Genomic DNA, 22,592 nt, shown 5'->3' with positions numbered 1-22,592 from the left:
GGCAGAGAGGGGCGCAAGGGGCCGATGGCCGCACGCGCACGCCGCTGATTGGTGCTGCCGCGGCCCAGGCTTTCTTAAGCCCCAGTTTCGGCACGCAAACCTCCCTCCCTGACTCCTGGGTCTCAGCCTGGACCGGGTGAGTGTACCTGCTGCGTGTCCCGCCCCGGATCAGGTCTTCTGAGATCCGAAGGTGCTTGGAGACCTGGAGGGCGTCCAGAGCCCACGGCCCGAAACACAGTCTTAAAGCACAGGCTTTCTCAGCTTAAGGCCCCTCTTCCGGAAGGCCTTCCTGTATCAGCTGACTGGTTGCGCTTTAGGCTGTACCTTACATTCTTGATGCTTTGACTTTCATGTTCTTTACCCTTTCACTACATGGGCAGTTTCATGCCCTACAGCCTTACTGCCACCTTTACACAGAATTAAATGTTAAACTACTGGTTCTGCCCAGCTCACCACCACTGGACAAGATCCATTGTGACATCACAGATGCTCTGTTTCACCGCCCCAGGATCCCCGCCCCCTGTCCGCCCTTATTGTCTCTGGTGAACACCTTTGGGCAAGATTGTTATCACTGGTTGCGTTTCCTGAAACCCCCACCCCTAGTTACCACCTAGGCTGGTAACTGTACAAGATCCTTAGGGCACTAATTCTACTTCATGCTCCCCTCATCACTACCACCATTGGATGGAATCCATTGTAAAGTTACTGACACTTTGTTTTGTGCTTCCCAGTCCCCCATCCCCAACAGTTGGATGGGATTAATTATAAAGTAACAGTTTCGTCCCCCACCATCACTTCTACTGGAAAGGTTCAGATTAGGGCTATTAAGCACTCCCTTTCGCACTGCCTCACGACCAGGAGACCCTGACTCAGTTTCATCACCACTACCATTTGGGGGCAGGAGTCTATGCTTATACTGTGCTGGGTATTCTGTGTACAACAGTGAACTTGGATTCACGGCTTAGTATATGAAATCATTATTTCCTAACGTGATTACATGAACTATTGCTTGCTTTTAACCATTCTCACCAAACACTGACTTTTCATAGTGTGTAAATATCAACTAAAAAGAAAGGTAAAAACACTCATTAAGGATATGTGAAAAGGCAACTGGAAGCCACTCATTTGTTTGGATTGAACTGCTTTTCTCACTCAGATTATTATTAGCATGTAGCTATTTGACTTTTGTGTCTTCATTTGGCTATTTAAGCATCCATTTCTCTGCTTTATAAAACTGGTGCATCTGAGTTGCAGAGATGTCTCAGCGGTTAAGAGCACTGGCTGTTCTTGCACAGGACCCAGGTTCAATTCTCAGCACACGCATGGCAGCTAACAACTGTCAGTAACTCCAGTTCCAGGGGAATTCAACACTCTCTTCTGACCTCTGCAGGCATTGCATGACATGGATGCACTTACATATATACAGGCAATGCACTCATACACATAAAATAAAAATAATACATAAAATTAACTAAAAACTGGTGCACCTCTCCATAATGTGGTAGTGCATGCCTTTAATCCAAGCACTTGGGAGGCAGAGGCAGGTGGATATCTCTTCAGCCCCATCCTGTCTTTTTAAAACATGTCCTTATAGCCAAGTGTTGTAGCACACACCTGTAATCCCAGTACTCAGGAAGCTGAGGCATAGTTGCTGTGAGTTTAAGAAAAACCTGAGATACATAGGGAGTACCAGGCTAGCCATGGCTATGTAGCAATAACATGTCTTCAAATAAAATAAAACGTGCCTATTAAAAGCATTTTAAAGTTCACAGCAAAATTAAGTGAAAAGTACTGGGAGTTCCCACATGCTTCCCTCTCCATAGCCTCCCTAGCCGCCAACAACCCCCATCAGAGTAGTTCAATTATTAACGAACCTAAACTGATAATTTATTACTCAAAGTTCATGGTTTACATTAGGATGCTTTTCTTGGTGTTCTATGGGTTCTGTATAATGTACACAAAATGTCATCCATTACAATATCTTACAAACTATTTTGACATCCCTAAAATTCTCCTGTGCGCTATTCATTTTGCCTTCCCACTAACTCATAGTAGCCAATGATCTTTTTACTTTTTCTGTAATTTTGCCTTTTCTAGAATGTCTTATAGCTGGAATTGCATGTTGGGTAGCCTTTTCTGATTAGCTTCTTTCACTTAGCAATATGTACTAAAGTTTTCTCTATGTCTTTTCATGGCTTGATAGCTCATTTCTTTTTAAGACTGAATGATATTCCATTATGTTGGTGTACCATAATTTATCTATTTGGCTACTAAAGAGCATCTTGATTGCTTCCAATATTTATTTGGTGGATTTCCTTTTTGATTTTAAGAATGAAAAGTGAGATTCTGAAGATGAGTGAGCAAGACAAAAAGGGGTTGCTTAATAAAGTTGTATTAAACTTAAGCCTTTAATGAAGAGTGTGTGTTTGATTTGAAGCAGTAGCTCTTCTCTTCCAGCATTCTAGATGCACTCTACCCCTGAACTGCATCCCTAGCTCTTTTAAAATTGTTATCTTGAGACAACATCTCACTCAGTGGCCCATAAAGGCCTCGAAATTGTGATCCTTCTGCTTGGCTTCCTAAGTGCTAGGACTACAGGTGTGAACCAGCATGTCTTGTTTTAGATTTTCTTTTTTGAGACAGGGTTTTGCTATGTACCCCAGGCTTGTCCTCAACTGCATATTTTCTCACCTCAATGTCCTGAATGCTAGGATTATAGGCAAATAGCCACCATGCTTAGCTTAGAGTCTAGATTTCCTTGACACACTGCATTGGATGGTTCAAACCCCTTGAAGACCATTTATCCTGGCCACTTTGTTTCTAGACAGGAAAGTTCCTCAGCTTTGGTGGTCTTTTTCCTCTCTGAAAGATTTTAAGTATAGGGGTAATGTGACAGGATATTATACTAAGTAATAAAATTTATGCTTTTTTTTTTTGCTATTCTTGGAGGACCAAAAGAAAGGAGTAACTTACCTTCCCAACTTAAAAGACAGCATAACCTTTGGCTATGGGCTTTGGGCTCCTATGACTTGCAAGGTTTTTTAGATGTTTTCTGGGGTTGTTTCATTTTTATTTTATATGACAGGGTGTTTGAGTTTCAAGGACATAAAGCAGAAGTTAGATGATATAGTAGTCATTTTGGTAATTTCTGTAAAATTCTATAAAATTCACTGTCACATTTACTGGTAGCCACTCTCACTCACTCTTGTTCACTTCTCCATGAATTGTATTTGTGTTTTGGGGAGAAAATAGCCCACATTGGTTGCGATAATGAGAAATATGGGCCAACTGAAAACTAATGAGCTTAATTCTGATTACTGGCCGTAGCTCTTGGATAAAGGATAGACACATGATAAAAGTTAGGCCAATGGGAAAGGAAGAGACATTTTCTAGGTGCCTGAAGCTTCTGGAAGTGGCCCTCTTAACTTCCTCTCTCTTCTCTTTCAATCTTGTTCCCATCTCTGCATGCAGACATGGAAGCACACAGTACCAGTCAACAACCATCTCAAGCACCAGGAAGAAGCTGATTTTACGGAAAGCAGAGCAGAAATGGGAAGAAGCAGGGTCCACAGTGATGTAAAGCTACTAATCAAAACATTCCCCAAGCCTTCTCTGAACTTCAAGTTATACAGGCCAGTACATCTCCTTTATGATTTAGGTAATCTTGAGAAGATTTATGTTATTTAAAATCAGAAGTATCCTAACTCTCATGTCAAGAATTCTCCAGATACTGCAAGCCCTCTAACAATGCTTACTGTCGGGTGTCGTCCTAGCTCAGCATATGCGAATTTTAATCTAGATTTAGTCTGCTTCTTATGCCCAAGTTATACAACACAATCATGTTCTATAATATCCAGAAGCAAAGCAATAAGGGAAAAAGGTTAAGTAAAGCATGACATACACACATTCAACGGACAGTTATCTTGTTGTTAAAGAGTCTTTCTCTGAGACTGGAGAGATGGCTCAGCAGCTAAGAGCATGTTATGCTCTTGTGGAGAACTGTAGTTTGGTTCTCAACACTCATTTCAGACGGCTTACAGCTGTCTATAACTCCAGCTCTAGGATATCCTAGACCCACTTCTGGTCTCCTTGGTCACTGTCTTCATATGCACAAACAAACACTCTCACATACACATACAGATAATTTTTAAAAATAAAACCTTTAAGATTCATTGTATGAAGTCAATGTGAGAACAGGAAAATATAACCATTTTAAGTGAAAGAAAAGCAAGATATCAAATTATGCATTAAATTTCATTTCAGTGCCAGGTGTGGTGATGCATGTTTTTAATCCCAGCACTCAGGACGCAGAGCCAGGAGGATTTCTGTGAGGCTGAGGTCAGCCTGATCTACATAGTGAGTTCCAGGCCAACTGGGGTGACATAGTGTCACCCTGTCTCAAAAAAAACAAAAGAAAAATCATTTCAGCTCAGCTATGAAGAAAGCACATAAGCTTATCCTAGAATAAGGCATAAGAAGGAAACAGAACAAAATGACAAAAGCACAAGTTGCTTAATTATTTGAGCATCTGTATTCTTATCTGTTAATGGGTGTGCCTTTGTTACCTACTATCTGAAAAATTTGGCATTTCTTACACTAGCAAGTCTAATAATATTTTCATCCACTCAAGCTGTTTTCTGAGAGGCAGCCTTCACTCCCACCCCTGATCAACATGGCCAATGAAGTTGAACTTGACCTAGATGGATTTCTGACTTGCTATGATTTCCATCAGGGAGGGTTATTTCGGCTACCAGGAGGGTCTCTGGAGACTGGAGACTTATTGTCAGCCTCAATTCTTTTCACCATGCCCAGCTCTCCACTTTCTAATTTTCTGGACACACGAAATTTTTGAGGGAAACAAAAGCTATTCCTCACAATGACTTTGGGAGTTCCTATTCTAGAATAATCTGTCCCTTGTATCATCTGATGCATGAAGTAACTATAAATTAATGATATTAATGGAACAGGGCTGGGGCTGAGTACCTCCCACAGTTTGAGATGTGTTATAGAATAGATCATAAAGGGCTAGATTTCAAAATGTAAAGAGATTAAGTTTCCTGCACTGCTCAATACAGTACCACCATCCACATGGGATACTCAGTCCTTGAAATGTGGCTGGTCATAAATGAGAAGTCTTATATGTGTAAAAGTTGATACAGGGCATGGTGGCGCATGCCTTTAATCCTGGCACGGAAGCAGAGGCAGGCATATCTCTGAAAGTTCAAGGCCACCCTGGTCTACATAGTGACTTCCAGGCCATCTGGGGCTATAGGGCAACCCTGTTTCAAAAAGATCAAGAAAAAAAGTTGCACTGAATCCAAAGGATAACTGGCATTTGCCCTGGGCTGCTTTTTTCCAGGGTTGTTAGATATGATTTTTAAAAGATTTATTATTTACATGTGTGTCTGTGTGTGCATGTGTGCACATGAGTGCCGTGACAGTAGAGGCCAGAAGAGGGTGTCAGATCCCCTGGATCTGGAGTCAGGCAGCTATCATTCACCTGATATGGGTGCTGGGAACCAAACTCTGGTCCTCTGAAAGAGCAGTACAGTGCTCTGAACTGCTGAGCCATCTCTCCCGTCTCCCCCACTCCCCGCCCAGTATGATTTTTAATCCTTACATTAATCTTGCCAGTAAATTCAACACTGGATCATTGTTCTGTGTATAATTCAGTTGCCAAGGCTTTTCTCTCTGTCACAATAGATTTGAAGACCTATGCAAGAAGGGGGAAGTGATGCCACTCCCCTCCACCAAATTATAGTAGGCAAGTTCTATAAAATTAAAATCACTTTGCACAGATACATCTCATTGAAAAAATGTAACTACACTTCCCTAGATGCTAAGTTAACAAGCACATGACAAGAATGAGAGACACAGCATTGTTTTCCTTTTATCTAATTGTAACATTGTTTTTGAGTGAGTACTATTGAAGATCTGGACTTTCCTCACTCAAGAAAGATTCTTAAGCATGTCTACAATCCCAGCACTTAAGAAGTAGAGGTAGGAGAAACAGGAATTCGAGGACAACCATGGTACATTTCAAGTTCAAAGCCAGCCTAGGCTATAAGACCCTATCTTTAAAAACCAAGAAGGAGGAGGAGACAAAGACAGTTATTTGTTCTTAATTTTAGATGTGGCAAGAAGTTTACTAGCTTATGTTCAACTTTTTTCTCCAATAGTACATTGATAGTTTTAGAATTACAAGTTAGGGATTGGAGGTGTGGAAAGAATGGAAGAGAGAGAAGTAGAGGCTGGAGGAAAAATCAGAGGACTGGGGAGGGGCTTTAAGACGGGTTCAGCAGAAGACAAAGAGCCAGGTAGCAAAAGAGCCTAAGAGGACATCATACTAACAAATATGATGGGCTTTGGGATTTGAAGAGAAGATGGGGATGGAGATGTGTAAAGGAATGAGAACAGGTTGGGATACTATCATCTTAGTCCGTCAAGGACCCCTAGCTAACATTTCAATACTAATACTGAATTGTTATGAACGTGTCTTTTTCTTCTTTTTTCACATGTGTATATATCTAGGGTGTGTGTGTGTGTGTGTGTGTGTGTGTGTGTGTGTATACCCACATGTGGAGGCCGCAGGTTGTCACTGGGCATTTTCCATGATTACTCTCTACCTTATATATATTCATGCAGGATCTCTCACTTGAGCCCAGAGCTTACCAATTTGATTCATCTAGTCTAGTTAGTCAGCCCCTATCTCCACCTTCCAAGTTCTGGGATTACAGGCAGGTCACTCCACCCACCTAGCATTTATGTGGGTGCTAAGGATCTGAACTATGGATCTCATGCTTGCGTAGCAAACATTTTACCCACTAGGCCATCTCCCCAGCTTTGGCTTACTATTTTAAATGCCTATAATTGGTTCTTTAATTTTTCTAGAGTTCCATGTGTCAGGATGAAAAATGTCATCAATGGGATCTGAGATAGGAAAATACCTTGGTTTTTCCCTGAAGCAGACAGCTATACTTTGGGTAAGTATTCTCCCTAAGCCTATGTGGCATCCTCCCCCAGTCTGTGGCATTACTGGGAGATAGTGGAACCTTTAGGAAGTAAGGCAGCAGGGGCTTGGGGTGGGAGTTGTCGAGTCAGGTAACAGGCGGGTAGACCCACAAAGGGAATTAAGAAATTCTAGTCTTTTCCTTACTCCATTTCACTTTTAACCATGGGTCAGGTCTCCTTCACCATATACTCCCACTATGATATACTGCCTCACCACCATTGCCCAAAAGCAACAGGCCAACTGACCATGGATTGAAACCTCAAAATTTTGAACCAAAATAAACTTTTCTTGAGTTACAGTGATAGCTCAATGACAGAGTGCTTACTTACCATGCACAATACCCTGGCTTCAAATCTGACCCATCCCCGCTCCCACTATAAACATTTTATTATTGTATTATTTTTGTGGTCTGGGAATTGAACCCAGAGTCTTGTGTTCTATCACTGAGCTACATCTCCTGGGATGTCTCATTTTTTACATTATTTCAGGTATTTTTGTTGCAGCAACAGAAAGCTGGCTGATATAGAGTGTGATTTGCTTCAGAGCTGATGCCAAAACATGCCTCTAGAGGACTAGGGGAGAAGACGATTAAGGGCTTATAATGATATAAGTCAACATACATAGCTGGAACTTCATCCTGCTGGGGAACTTGAAATATATCCTACCTGAGAGGCAAGGAAGCCAGGGTATTTGTACTCCAGCTCTCATCAGTAGTGACTAAGGGTCATTCCTTTGAAGGCAATACTCTAGCATCTCTGGTTTATTGTGTTACTGCCCTGAATTTTACCCTTCTTTGAATTTTATGAAATATAATTTTATGGGGCTGGAGAGATGGTTCAGCAGTTAAGACCAGCAGCTGCTCTTGCAGAGAACCCAGGTTTGGTTCCCAACACCCACATGGTAGCTAACAACCATTCATAACTCCAGTTCCAAGGGATCTGACACCCTCTTCTGGCCTTTGTGGGCACTGCAGAACATAAGTACACTTACATGCATGCAGGCAAAACACTCATACACATAAAAATTAATCAAAAAAGAAAAATCTACTTAAAAAGGAAAATAATTTTAGATCACACATATACATGATCATGGGATTTAATTTCAGTGGATTATAACTTGGTAAAATGAATACTGCAGTACAGGCCTGCAGTCACAGTTACTCTGGGAGGCTGAGGCAAGATTACAAGTTCCAGGCCTGCCCACCCTACAGAATAAGTTCACGGCCAGCTTGAACAACTTGGTGAAACCCTATCACAAAATAACAAACTAAAAATTGCTGGTGGGGGCAGGGCAGGCCCAATCTCCATAAGGCTTTGCTTTTTTATTTAGAATATATATTTATTGAATTTTTTAAAAATATATCTTAATCATATTTAGACCCTCTCCCCTATCTGTACACCCATAACTCCCAATGGATTTCATGCCTTCTATCATACATGTTAAGGCCTATCGAGTCAAGTGTGTGTCCCCAGATGTTCCTCAGTGTGAGTTCATCTGCTGGAGCCTGCTCAACCTATCTAGCATCACTCCCTTAAAGACCAACTTGCCCTCACCCAGGAGTGATCAGCTGCCAATAGTTCCTCAGATAAGGTTGGGGCTTCTTACCAATTTCCCCAGTTCTGCACTGGCTTTTTGTCTGGTTTGAGTTTGCATGGGTCTTGTGCATGCTGTCCCCATTGCTGTAAATTCATATGAGCAACTTTCTAGTCACTGGAAAACTCTATTTCCCTGTGGTCATCCACCACCCTGGCTCTTACAGTCTTTCCGACCCTTTGTCTATAATGGTCCCTGGGCCCTGGATGGCAGAGGTTTAATATAGGAGTCCTATCAGCTTCACTGGTTAAAGATTGGTGAAGTAGTGGCACTTTCATCTTGGGGGTAATCAACAGCTATCTAATTGGACTTAAAGCCCACTCAGTTGAGGGGAACTCATGTGTGGCACCATAAACATTGCTAAATACACATGGCTGGAGAGATCGTAGATCATAGAGAGAAACCTATGTCTGTGTCTGACACATCTCTAGACAATTTCTCACTTTATACTAAATATGTATCCTTATATCTATAGACAATTAAATCCTTTCACCACTCATCAAAGAAGCTTCTTTTTTGCAACAGATGGAGACTATTACAGAGTTTCACAACTGGTCAAATACAGAGAATAAGTGTCTTTGAGATGCCTAGTCCTAAGTGACACATCTACAATGGAACCTCTACACCTGAGGCTCATGGAACATAGTAAAACAGGGGGTAGAGAGAATATTAAGGCTTTGCTCTTTTATAGCAGTGTTTCCAGGTACAATTTTTAACTACTACAACAATGAAATCAGGATGATAATTTTGTCTTTTTAATTTTATTTTATGTGCATGAGTGTTTTGCCTGCATGTATGTAAACACACCAGGTGCATACAGTGCCTACAGAGACCAGAAGAGGGCATGTCGGGTCCCCTGGAACAGTTATGAGAGTTGTTAGCCACCAGGTGGGTACCAGGAACTGAACCCAGGTCCTCTGCAAGAGCAGCCTTAACCTCTTAACCACTGAGCCATCTTCTTTATCCCCTCAGGTTGAAAATTTTTGGTTGGATGCATCTTTGGGCATTCCATAGGACACCAGGTAAGCTATCATCTGTCCCCAGTGGAGTGTAAGATCACTCCTAGATAGTGTGATCCCTACATGGTCATCTCACAAGGTTAGGCAGTTCTACCATTTACTGACTGTGTGGTCATAAATGAGTTATCTAACTTCTCTGAGCCACGATTTTTCTCATCTGGAAAATGGGATATTGAAGTAATGAAGCCCTCACTGTAAGTTTGTTGTGAGAACTGGAGAGACTACTTTCCAACCCTGTTAGATTTCAGTTATAGGGATCGCTGCGACTGTTTCAGAACACTAAAGCATAGTACCATCATGTAGGTAGACATCTGCCTTGCAGTGGTAGGTCCAGATTTGCCACTCACTGGCTCTGAGTTTGGGACAATTACTTATTTTTCTCTTCATCCTGTTCCTCATATGTAAAGTGAGAAGTCTGGAACCAGCTGATCTCTGGAAAGGAGACGATGAGTCTATGAGAGGAGCATTGACTGTAATAATAAATTATTTACCAATGCCAGTATAGTCACCTGAGGCTACTGTTCCTTAAGCACTAACTTATTCAATAGGTTCTGAGGGAAGAGTTAGGACAAGTACTTTCCCAGGGAACGAGAGGAAATTATTTTATTTGAAGGAATAATTTCCAAATATGAAGAGGAAAGGAAATAGTAAGAAAGTGGCGAAATAACCGCTCCAAAATTTACAAATAAAAGCTATGCTTGATTTCAAAACATCAATCAAAGCTGAGTTCAGAACTCTGATATTACTCTGCAATCACTCCAATTCTTTTTTCACCAACACAAAGCAAGCTTATTACCTGAGTCAGGGCTGTATTCTGTTTCTCCTTGTATAGCTCATTGTATAACTCCTTTCTTCCTTTCTCTCAGAATGGCCTTATTCTTCCACTGCATTGTTTTTCCTCTCGGCATTCCTGTTGTCACTGGTTTCAGTAAAAAAGTCACCTTAATCTCAGGTATAAGTTTGGTTTGGCAGCAGCCCAAGCTACCCATTCCCATTCTTAGGTTCTGATGCCTCATGGCCTGGAGAAAGTTTCCCTCTATGTGTACCTCATAATCACCATCAAGGAAGTCCATTTGGACTAAGTACAAGCTGAATTTCAGAAGTAACTAAAAAAAAGTCAGCATTCTCTCTTTCCATTAACTTTTAACCCAGGACAACTCTTGGCTGTTCTCACAGTCTTCTTGGCTTTGCATAGGTATGAAACGCACCTGCAATCTTTCTTACACTTCTCCATGAACTTGCCTGCCTAGTGAATATCCTGTGGTCCTTTGTCTGATTACGGGACTGGCCATATCCCCAGTGAACAGCCATTGCATTTTCATTGCATGAGAAACAACTGCAGTGAAATTTTGGTTAACTCAGACTCCCTGGAGATACAAAGTCTCTCCAACAACACACCAGGAGAATGAAAAGAAGATGGCAAAAGAGAGATTGGGTTCACAACACAAGCTAGGATAACCTAGACCTGGCAGACTAGAGAGCTAAGAAAAGTCAGTGATGGAATGATCTGGCCAAGGACAAGTGTACCAGGAGGTTGGTGCTTTGGTGTGAATATTTGTGACTTTCCCCGAATCATATGCTGAAATCTCTACCTGCAGAGTCATGGTGAGAGTCTGGATTTTCATGACTGGGATTAGTCCTCATCTAAAAGAGACTCCAGAGACCGAGTATATCTCTTTCACCACATGAGGACACAAGAAGTTTCCGTCTATGAAAAAAATAGAACCTAACCAAACACCAGATCTGTCGGTGCCTTGATCTTGGGCTTGTTGCCTCCAGAACTGTGAGAAATAAATTTCTGTTGTCTGTAAGCCATGCAGTCAATGAGTCAATGGTATTCTGTTTGGCAGATGAAATGAACTATGACACAGGCCCAGGAAACTGAGAGCCATAGCTACCATCTACATTTGCTTTGTGGTAGGACACAGATGTTCATTTGTGTGTGTGTGTGTGTGTGTGTGTGTGTGTGTGTGTGTGTGTGTGTTTAGAAACACATGCTCTTGGTGATGTTGGTGAATGTATTCAGTCCTTCCCCAGCCATGCAGCTTTTCCTGAAGACACTTTCCTCACTAACGTCTGTAATTAGAGAGAAACATTAGAGATGACAATTCTGCTCTTGTAGTAATTACTTTTCCTGTTGCTGTGATGAAAATGCTCGACAAAAGCAACTAGAGTGTTGAAGGGTTTATTTGGGCTCACAGTTTAAGGGGCTGTAATCCATTATGGCAGGAAGGCCTGGTGGCGGGAAGCAAAGGTATATGAATGCTGGTACTCAGCTTGCTTTCTCCTTTTTCCCTTTTTATTCAGTCCAGAACCATAGGCTGTGGGATGATGCCACCCATGTTCAGGGTTGGTGTCCGAGGAGGATAGAAGAGAGTCTCATATTCCCTGGAACTGGAGTTATGGATAGTTGTTAGCTGTCATGTGGGTGCTGAGATTCAAACCTGGGTCTACTGTGAGAGCAGCCAGTGCTCTTGATTGCTGAGCCACATCTTCAGCCCCTGAATCCTATTATTATTGACCTCATCATCACTCTTTCTATGATAAACACATTTCTCTTCCTTTGAGTTCAAGTCCATTACCCTTTTTGCCTTCTGCTGCCTTCTAGCCACAACTGGATCTCTCTATGACTTCTGCTCTATTTCTTCTTAAAGTTCCCTAGAGCTCTATCCTCTGCTTTTTTATTTACTTATTTTTATTTTATGTGCATGAGTGTTTTGCCTACATGTATGTAAGTGCATCTGTGCATGCAATGCTTGTGGAGGCCAGAAAAAGGTGTCAAGTCCCCTGGAACTGGAGTTACAGTTGTTAGTTGCCATTTGGGTGCTGGGAAACAAACCCCGGTCCTCTACAAGAGCATTAAGTGTCCTTAACCGCTGAGCCATCTCTCCAGCCCCCTTAGCCCTTAGTTGTCTCTCTCTTCTAGACAATCCCCACTACTCCACCACATGCCATTTTACCATTTCAGTGCTGACGTCCTATACTTCCAAATACCTTCTGGCCATTTCCACTTCAATGTTTCTCAATGATTCTCTCAAGCTGTGCATGTCCGACATTGTGGTATTATGTTCCTGCCAAATTCCTTCTCTTCCAGAATTGCTCCTTTGCTGGTTCTGCTGACCAGGCCACTTAACAATAAGAACCTACAAATCATTCCTGGCACCTCACTTACTGTCACTTTCTTGCATTCCATTCACCATCAAGCCTCCTGATTCTATGTCTTCTCCATCTCTTGAATCCTCTGCCTCTCTCCATCCCAACAGTCAGTACCTGGCCATGGCTACAATTACTTTTCAACTGGTTATTGCAATTATAATTGGTTCCCCCTACATCTTCTCTTGCTCCCTCCCCAATTCTTTCATCCACTGTAGCTTGGGTGAACTTTATAAATATTTTTTAAATAATTATTTTATAAAATCTGGTCATTCCACTCTCCTTCAATGTCTCATAAGGTCTTGCCTGGTCTAATCCCTATGTACTCCTCCTTCTCCTGTACAAATCTAGTTCTTATTTTGTCTTCTTTGGTAATATTGAATTTATAAACATATAATACAATGTTTTTCCTGCCTGTAGCTTTTGGCCATGATCTTCCTTCTGGTCAGAAATGCTCTCTCCACTCCCAATGATGAAATAGCTAAGCCTTAGTCAGCCTTACAGTAGGCTTTAAACATCACATATTCAGGGGCTGGAGAGATGGCTTAGCAGTTAAGAGCACTGACTGTTCTTACAGAAGACTTGGGTTCAAATCCCAGCGCCCACATGGTGGCTAACAGTCATCCATAACTCCAGTTCCAGGGGATACAACGCCTGCTTCTCTCCTCCACAGGCATTGCTTAACATGGGTGCAATTATATACATGCAGGCAATACACACATACAAATAAAATAAAACTTTTAAAAAATCACATATTCAGGAAAATCTCCCACCCACCTAGTTGAACAGAGTCTCCTTTTAATTCCTCTCATAGCACCATGCACACCTCCTCTCTAACACATTGCACATTTGAAGGGAAATAATAGCAATGTTTGGCTTAATGCCAGTCTTCTGCTCATGCTTATAAGAGCATGCTGGTTCATTCACCACCGAGTCTCCATTCCTAGCATAGTTTCCAGTTAACAGCAGAAAAGTCTTTTGGTGGCTGACTCTTTGAACACTCACACTAGTCATTTCTCTAATGCTGTCACTAAGCCTTGCTTGTAGAATTGGAAGCACTGTTGAGTCCTTGTGTATTACTGTCCTATTGCTGCTATAACAGATGACCATAAACTTAGTGGCTGAAAGCTATACATATATTATCACACAGCTCCAGAAGTCAGGATACCTAAACTCCAGGACAATGGACAAGGAAAGAGGAGACATTTGTCAATAGGCACAAAGTGGAAGATGAACCTTCATAGGTAATACGTTCACCAAAAAGCAGATGCCAATGTCTTAATCTTAGAGCTTCCAGCCTCCATAACTACAAGGAATAAATTCCCATTGTATATAATTACATAGTCCCAAGCATTTTGTTATACCAGCACAAAATGGACTAAGCTAAAAGAGGGACATTATTCAGCCTATGACACCCCCATGCCCCAGAGGGTAAATTTTTTGCAAAGTTTTCTGGACCAAATTCTGAATTTAGCTACTATGCATACTTCATATACATCATTGGTACTGATTTGTAACTCTCTCCTGGGTTCTCTTGTTCATTGTTTCCACTAGTCTTTCCTTGAATGTATATGTATACTTCACAGTGACCACATGTACAGCCTTCAGGTATACTTAAAATATCCTTCCAGATTCCTGTCCCCTTGACAAGGGAGTGCTATGGATTTGCTGTGGTATGTCCCCTTCACTCATGTTGAAATCTGATCCCTAGTGTAACAGTGCTGAGCGGTAATGCAGCCTCTAAGAGATATTTGTATCATGGGGACCCTAACCTCATGCCAGATAAATGCCACTCTCTGAGTTAATTTTCACAGGAGTGAGTTCTCATTCTGTAGGAACTAGATTAGTTATCTATAAGGTAGACTATTACAAAGCAAGGGTATTCTTCATGTTTTCCTTTCCCACAAGTATACATGCTCACTTGTCTTTTACCTTCTACCATGTGATGACACAACATACCATATGCTGAGCAGATGCCAGCACCATGTTCTTGGACTTCTCAGCCTCCAGAACTGTGAACTGATTAAACTTCTATTCTTCATAATTTACCTAGATTCAAATATTCTGTTATAGCAACAGAAAATGAACTAGGAAAGGAAGGTAGAGTCACAGAAAGGGAATGGGACCCAGTCAAGCAGCTGAAATGACATCTCCGTGTACCTTTACAATCCCAAGTCTTGTGTCCAGCCTGTCACTTTCATGAGAAACTGGCTAAGGGGATGATCATGAGGTATCATAGGCTAGAGGGTTTCATCAAGAGAATGTAGTTGAACCTTTTAGGTACATTTATAACTTGTAGGGAAGTGTTCAGAAAGCATACTTCTTTGACAAAAGGGGGTTCACTGTGCAAATAATTTGCATTTTAAAACTTCATTTAGTCTGCATGAATGCTACGGTACCCTGATCCTCAAAGTGCTGCCTGTAGACCACAATGTGCATCCACCTCAAAGTTAGGGAGAATGGGAATGCTCAGCCCTAGGAACATGGTCATCTCACCTTACAATTGCCATTATATACTTTCTGACAGTTATAGAAATGAAACAGAAGGTATCACTTCTGGTAACACTGAATGTTCTAACTGGGAACGAATCTCTTGTTCACAATAGACACATTCTAGATATTTGTGGAAATGGAGACAGGTGTGGCTTTCTGTCACAGAATATGCTCTCCTTACAGTAACCAACTCTCAATTCTTCACCACTTGCTGTCATCCAGAGGTTGTCAATTTATGGATATTCTGGGGTGTACTCAGTGATTATTTTACCCACAAAACATTTTCTGGGGGAAAAGGAAGAAATTGAAATGTTTCCCATGTTCTTATCTGTATTTATTAAAGTAAAAATATCACTTTTAAGGAAAACTCTAGGTTAAAGTCGTTTTGAGTCCTTAACACAGATGGACATGCTGATAATATAATCTATTTTAGAGCTTAGAAGGAACTTGGAGATCAGCTGGTCTGTCTTTTTACTTTGTAGATGACAAAGTGGAAACCTACATAGCTGAATGACTAGTCCAAGAAATGCACAAATCAGGGCTGTTGCCATCTTTATAAAGTCATTAAAAAGTATTAGCGAAGGGTGTGTATATCTAGCCAATTAGTCATACACAAAGTTTACATAGAATAAACTTACTCTTCACTGTTTGAAGGTTTTGTATTTATTTGACCTGAGCTAAACCAAAGTTTGTTTGAAACCTTCTATGGAAGAAAAACTTATTAAACAATGTTGTAAAAAAGAAAAGTTGCTCAAGATCCACAAAATAGTGACGAAAAATTGTACACACCAAAAAACTCCATGATAGTTAATCTGGATTGCCAACTTGATGGGATCTAGAATCACTTAGGAGACAAATTCTAGGCACACCTATGAAGGATTTTCTAGATGAGGTTAACTGAGGTGGGAAGACGCACCTTAACTGTGGGTGGCACTGTTCCATGGGTTGGAGTCCTGAACTACATAAAAAAGAGAAAGCAAGCTAAGCAGCAACATTCATCGCTCTCTGTTTCCTGATTGCAGATACAATTGTGCTCTGCCACATCCCATCCACCATAGCTTCCCTACCATGATGGAGTGTATCCCCTGAACTGTAAGACAAAATAAACTTTTCCTTCCTTACGTTGCTTTCATCAGGTACATTGTCACAAGAAGACAAACAACTCATACAGTCTCATAATGTTGTAAATAAGTTCTAAGAGCAAAATGTTTAAAGGTCATTTGCCTTTAATTATATGCAACTATTCTTATATATTTGAGACAGAGTTTTGCTATGTAGCCCTAGCCTGCCTGGAGCTCACTATGTAGCCTAGGTTGGCCACAAGCATGCAGCAATTATCCTGCTTCAGCCTCCCCAGCACTGAGATTATAGGCATGTACTACCATGCCTGGCTTTATTCTTCTGATTTTAAAATAGATTTTTGGTGGGTAGTAAGGGATAGTGGACCTGGGAGGAGTTTGGAGAGGGGGCAAATATGATTAAAATACATTGCATGAAATTCTCAAAGAACTATTAAACTGAGGAAGAAAAATTAGACTTTGTGAAACTGTAATCTAGAATAGTCTTGGGCTGGAGAGATGGCTCAGTAGTTAAGAGTACTGGCTACAATTACAAAGGATCTGGGTTCAATTCCCAGCACCCACATGGCAGCTATCAACCATCCTTAACTACAGTTCCAGGGGATCTGATGCCATCTTCTGGCCTCTGCAAGTCTTGCATGACACGGGTACAGTTATATACATGCAGGCAAACACTCATACACATAAAATAATTTTTCGAGAGTTGGTTTTTCTTTCTCCCTCCCTCCATCCCTCCCTCCTTCCTTCCTTCCCTCCTTCCTACCTTTGCTTGAATCAGTGTCTCACTATGTAGCCCATGCTGGCTTGGAACATGAAACCATCTGTCCTAACCTTCCAAGTGCTTGTGTTACTGGTATGTATTACTGGTGAGAGAGGTACTACACTTGATCTTAGCCAAAAGGCCAAGAAGCGATGTGGTATGTACTACTGGTATACCACCACACTCTGCAAAACCCTAAAAGAACTTGATAGTGTCTACCATGGTGTCTGGCATACAGAAGTAGCTCTGAACTGCTTGCTAATTCCATGCTGACTGAGGGCCTTGGCTTGCAGTTCTGAGGGGTGCTAATGGGAGAAAAGGATACCAGAAAAAGACAGAAGTGCTGGAAACAAATGGCAGCTACTTTGCAATCTTGCTAAAGGTCAGCCTTGCATGTTTATTACAGGTTTGCTCACTGATGATACATTTTTTTCTCTTTCACTGTGTTGACAACATGATCTGTAGGTTCATATTTGAATCCAACCCAAACTATATATTTATTTTTTGTTACTGTGTGCATAACACTAACTGCTTATTTTCCTACCAGGGTGTTTATTGCCAATGCGTATGGCATAACACTAAATAGATGTGCCTGTTAATGCTTGCTTCCAAGCTCCTCCAGGGAAAATTCTAAACCCAAGGAAACTTGGATTCACTTCATTGTGAAACTGCCTTCAAGATTTGATTCACTGGACTTTTTGATTATGTACTTTTCTTAAGAGGGCATCAAATGTTTCAAAGAACAAACGACAAAGCTGTAAGCACTGTGATCAAGAAAATGGATGAAATTGTTATTGTAGGCCATAAATGGTAGGAACTAAGACAGGGTCGAACAAGCTTTTTAGTCTTGAAGCCAAATGAATACGATATACCACTCTCGTGTCACATAGTAGGCAGACAGGCTAAATGCTTTTGGGACAGGAAAAGGTATTGTCATACACCAAGGATTAGTTATTTAGAACAGCAGTCTCAGACCAAGTGATCTCTTTTTGTTGTGATCTTTTATAACACATTTTTAGTAGCCCCCTATACTAGCTTAAAATGAACTTTATAGGTAATACCACATGCATATAATTGTAATAAACTGCATAATGCCTTGGTAGAAAGGAGAAATGAAATGAATGTATATAGCAAAATAACATGCATCTCAAAATGCAAACCTTCAGGCATGGCAACACCAAAAAATACAATAAAGTAGTCAGCTACTTAATCATGCCATCACCATGAGTGACAGCTCAAGATGCAGATTGACGCAGCTGGGCCTCACTGGCAGTTCTAACCTCAAAACACTACTTTCTAAGTTACTGAGACTTCCCAACATGCTGAACAACTCTTGGAAAATTCAAAGGAAAAAAAAGTGGGGGCTGGAGAGATGGCTCAGCAGTTAATGACACTGGTTTTTCTTGCAGAAGACCTGGGTTTGAATCCCAGCACCCACATGGCAGCTAACAACTGTCTGTAACTCCAGTTCTAGGGAATCCGACAGCCTCTTCTGTCCTCCACAGGGTTTGTACAACATGGGTGCGCTTACCTACACACAGGCATAACACTAATACATATAAAATAAAAATAATAAATATTAAAAAAAAATTTAAAAAGTGCAAATATCCTTCGATTTGTATAGTACCTCTGTTGTTAAAATATTGAATACTTATTGTCACCTGCATGGAAGTTCAGCAGGATATTTAAAGGTCATTCAGAACATGGGACAATTTCCAATTCTAGACACACACTTTCAATGTCAAAAATTGGGGCTAGAGAGATGGTTCAGCAATTAAGAGCACTGACAGCTCTTGCAGAGGACCTATGTTTGATTCCCAGCACCCAGGTGACTCACAGCTGTCTGTAACTCCAGTTCCATGGGATCTGATGCCCTTTCCTTGCCTCTGTGGGCACCAGTCATGCACATGGTACACATATATACATGCAGGCAGAACACTCCTTCTCATAAAATAAAAATAAATCTTTTTTAAATGTCAAGAATATTCTTCAATTGTTATGCTAAAAATGCCACCATAAATTTCTAAAATTCTCTCAACCTTGGATGGCATCAGCTCTCATTTAGAATCTCTGATTTAGAGTTAAAAAGGAAATTGCATTTTTAAAATTTTAAATTATTTTATTATTTTTATTTTATGTGTACGAGTGTATTGCCTGTATGTATGTAAATGCACCCATGTCATGCAATGCCCTTGGAGGTCAGAAGAGGGCATCGGATCCCCTGGAACTACAGTTACAGATGATTGTTAGCTGCATGTGGGTGCTGAAATTCAAACCTGGGTCTTCTGCAAGAGCAACCAATGCTATTAACCACAGAGCTATCTCTCCAGCCCTGAAACTGCTTTCTTATAGCAGATGGCAGTTAACACAGAGAGACCCACAACTAGTCAACATGAAGAGAATGAGACTACTGAGTACTCAGCCCTAAATAGTACACCTACATTGCACCCTCTCCTCTCAAGGTGCGTGATCACTGTGGAAGACGAGCAGAAAGGTTTTAAGAGCCAGAGGTGGTAGATGAATGCAAGGAAAGTGTGTTGTCTCTACACCACAGGATAGTTGGACATATGAACCCACAGCATACACAATATCTGTGCAAACCCAAGTCACACAGGGACCCAGCATGTATGGGGAAAGTGGGCCAGAAGTCCAAGCCCTTGTAGAAAATCTGTTGGCAATTGATAGATGCTGAGAGAGGGAGAGTCAGTTCTCCTTATTGGTGTGACGCCAGATAGACTGAACAGATTCCAAGGAATAGACCATACCCAAGAGGATTTAGGAAACACAGATTAGACTTGATAGGCTTTAAATTTTTTTAAATTTTTATTTTATGTGTATGAGTGTAGTGCCTGCAGCATGTAAGTGCACCTGTGTCATGCAATGCCTGCAGAAGTCAGAAGAGGGCGTTCCAGAGGGATCCCTGGAACTGAAATTATGGACAGTTGTTTGCCACCATGTGGGTGCTGGGAATGGAACCCAGGTCATCTTCAAGAGCAGCCAGTGAGGATAACAGGTAGGGGATATGCTAGAGTACATTATATACTTGCATGAAAATGGCCTTATGTAACCTAATATCATAAAGTAAAAATAATAAAGTAAAAATTATTTGCAGTTCATGTTCATAAAATCTTAAAATATGTCATTGATAAAAGAATCCCTGTCCTCAGCTATCCCTCTGTTTGGGATTCACACTCCTTTGCATTAAAAAAAAAAAACCATAGATTTTTGCTGGACGTGGTGGCGCACACCTTTAATCCCAGCACTTGGGAGGCAGAGGCAGGCGGATCTTTGTGAGTTCAAGGCCAGTCTGGTCTACATAGTGACTTCCAGGACAGCTGGGGCTACAAGGAGACCCTGTCTCAAAAACACCAAAAAAAAACGTATTTTTTTAATGTATATGAATATTAGCCTGCATGTATGTATGTGCACCACATCAGTGCCAGGTGCCTGTGGGGGCCAGGAAAGGGTGTTGGATGCCCTGGAACTAGAGTTACAGGCAATTGTGAGCAGCTGAATGTGGGTGCTGGGAACTGAACCCTAGGTCTTTTGTAAGAGTTCCAAGTGCTCTTAACTGCTGAGCCATCTCTCCAGCCCCATCCTCTGCATTAAAAAAAATTGATCTTTGTTCTGTAGAGTGTGGGTCCTTGGACAGGTCTCCTATATTAAAATCCACCTTCCCAGGGCTCAGGGATCATTGCAGAAGAGGGGGTGGAAAGACTGTAAGAGCCAGGGAGGAGGTGCATGACCATACAGAAATAGTCCCCCGCAGGCTCCTGGGACTCTTCTCATATGAATCTACAGCAATGGTGTCAGCATGCATAAGACCCATGCAAACTTAAGCAGACAAAAACTCAGCCCAGAACTGTGGAAATGAACAGTAGTCACCAATTTTAGTCAAAGAATTATTGCCAGCTGATTACTGCTGTGTGAGAATGAGCTGAGCTTCTTAAAGGGAGGGACTCTAGATAGGCTGACTAGATCCCAGTGGATGAACTTGCACTGAGGGACATCTGGGGACACTAACTTGACATGGTAGGCCTTAACACAAATGGCAGAAGGTATGAACTCCAGTGGAGGGGTACTATGGGAGGGTGCCAAAAGAAAGGGGATATAAAGATGATTTTCTGTATGAAATACACAAAAATTCAATTAAATTTTTTAAAATTGATCTTTGATGTTATAATCATACCAAAAATGAACTCCCCAATATTCAACTGAATAAAATCATGACAACAATAAACAGAATTACATAGTACTTTTTTCTTAGTAAGACTTTCTTACTATTTTACTCATTAAAGTAATAGATTTCGAAAAGGAAAAAAGGAGAGCAAAACCTTGCATGTTGTTTCATTCATCAAGAAAAGTAACTTAGGGGCTGGAGAGATGATTCGGGTATTAAAAGCACTGGCTGCTCTTTCAGAGGACCCACAGGTTTGAGTCTCAGTATCCACATGGCAGCTAACAACCATCAGTAACTCCAGTTCCCAGGAGATCTGACACCCAGTTCTGTCCTCCGTGGGTATTGCACAACATGGGTGCACTTACATACATGCAGGCAATACACTCATACACACACATAAAATTTTAAAAAGTGATTTAATGAAAGAAGGTGGTATCATACAGATGTAAAATAGCAATAGATGCTATCATTGTTTTGTTCCAGCTTGGCACTTATCCTGTTGTATTTTTCAAAAATGTTTAATACTTACGAAGTTTTCTGTAATACAAGGTATACCCGGACCTTGTGCATGTTAGGCAAGGCCTTTATCACTGTGCTTCTTTCCCCACCTATAAAAATTCTTTATTAGCTACATAAATAGAAGTCAAATACAGATACTCCCAGTTTCATGCTCTAGAGCACTGTTCTCAGGCAGTAGTTTCAAATGTCTTGTGTTCAGTAGTACTCTGGAGCCAGCTGGTACTCACTCAAAAGTTTCAACTGCAGGAATTTCTTCCTAACTCTACATTTGATGGGGTCAAGGTGATAGAGCCTGAAATTCACAGTGATAGGAGTAGTCACTCCATGGAAATGCAAATACTATAAATCAATTCCACCCCTAACCCCTTCTGGAGAGTCTGCTTTTTTAACTTTTGTATATCTGTGGTGTATGTAAGTGGGTGTGAGTGCCACGGTGTGCGTGCAGAGGTCAGAGGATAATTTGTGGGAGTTGACTCTCTTTTCACCATGCGAGACCCAGGTATTGAACTTAGGTCCTCAAGTTTGGTGGCAGATGCCTTCGCCCACCTAGCCTCTTACCAGCCTTTGTTTTGCTTTTTTGTTTTTTCTGTTTTTATTTTGAGGCAGGGTCTCACTGTGTAGCTCTAGCTTGCCTGGAACTTGCTATGTAGATCAGGCTGGCCTCAAACTTGTGGAGATCCTTCTGCCTCTGCCTCCTAAGTAATGAGATTACAGGTATGCACCCCATTCCTACCGTATTTGAGCATTTTTAACCTCTCCAAGTGGTAATATCATAAGGCTCCTT

At 41.2% G+C, this 22,592-nt stretch overlaps 1 long non-coding RNA gene across 1 annotated transcript; it reads left to right on the top strand.

The window, feature by feature from the left end:
* Window positions 1-17: 17 nt before the first annotated feature.
* Window positions 18-11,434, top strand: LOC108490181. Its single transcript, XR_001872165.2, has 5 exons — window positions 18-136; window positions 3,472-3,658; window positions 6,892-6,983; window positions 9,578-9,627; window positions 11,223-11,434. It is a non-coding gene; the product is annotated as an uncharacterized LOC108490181 (long non-coding RNA).
* The last annotated feature ends 11,158 nt before the right edge of the window (window positions 11,435-22,592 follow it).

This window comes from Nannospalax galili, unplaced genomic scaffold (assembly GCF_000622305.1).
Source record: "Nannospalax galili isolate Female #2095 unplaced genomic scaffold, S.galili_v1.0 scaffold7, whole genome shotgun sequence".
NCBI classification, from domain to species: domain Eukaryota; kingdom Metazoa; phylum Chordata; class Mammalia; order Rodentia; family Spalacidae; genus Nannospalax; species Nannospalax galili.
Note: the sequence above shows the minus strand (reverse complement) of the source record. Positions and strands in the feature narration are given on the sequence as shown.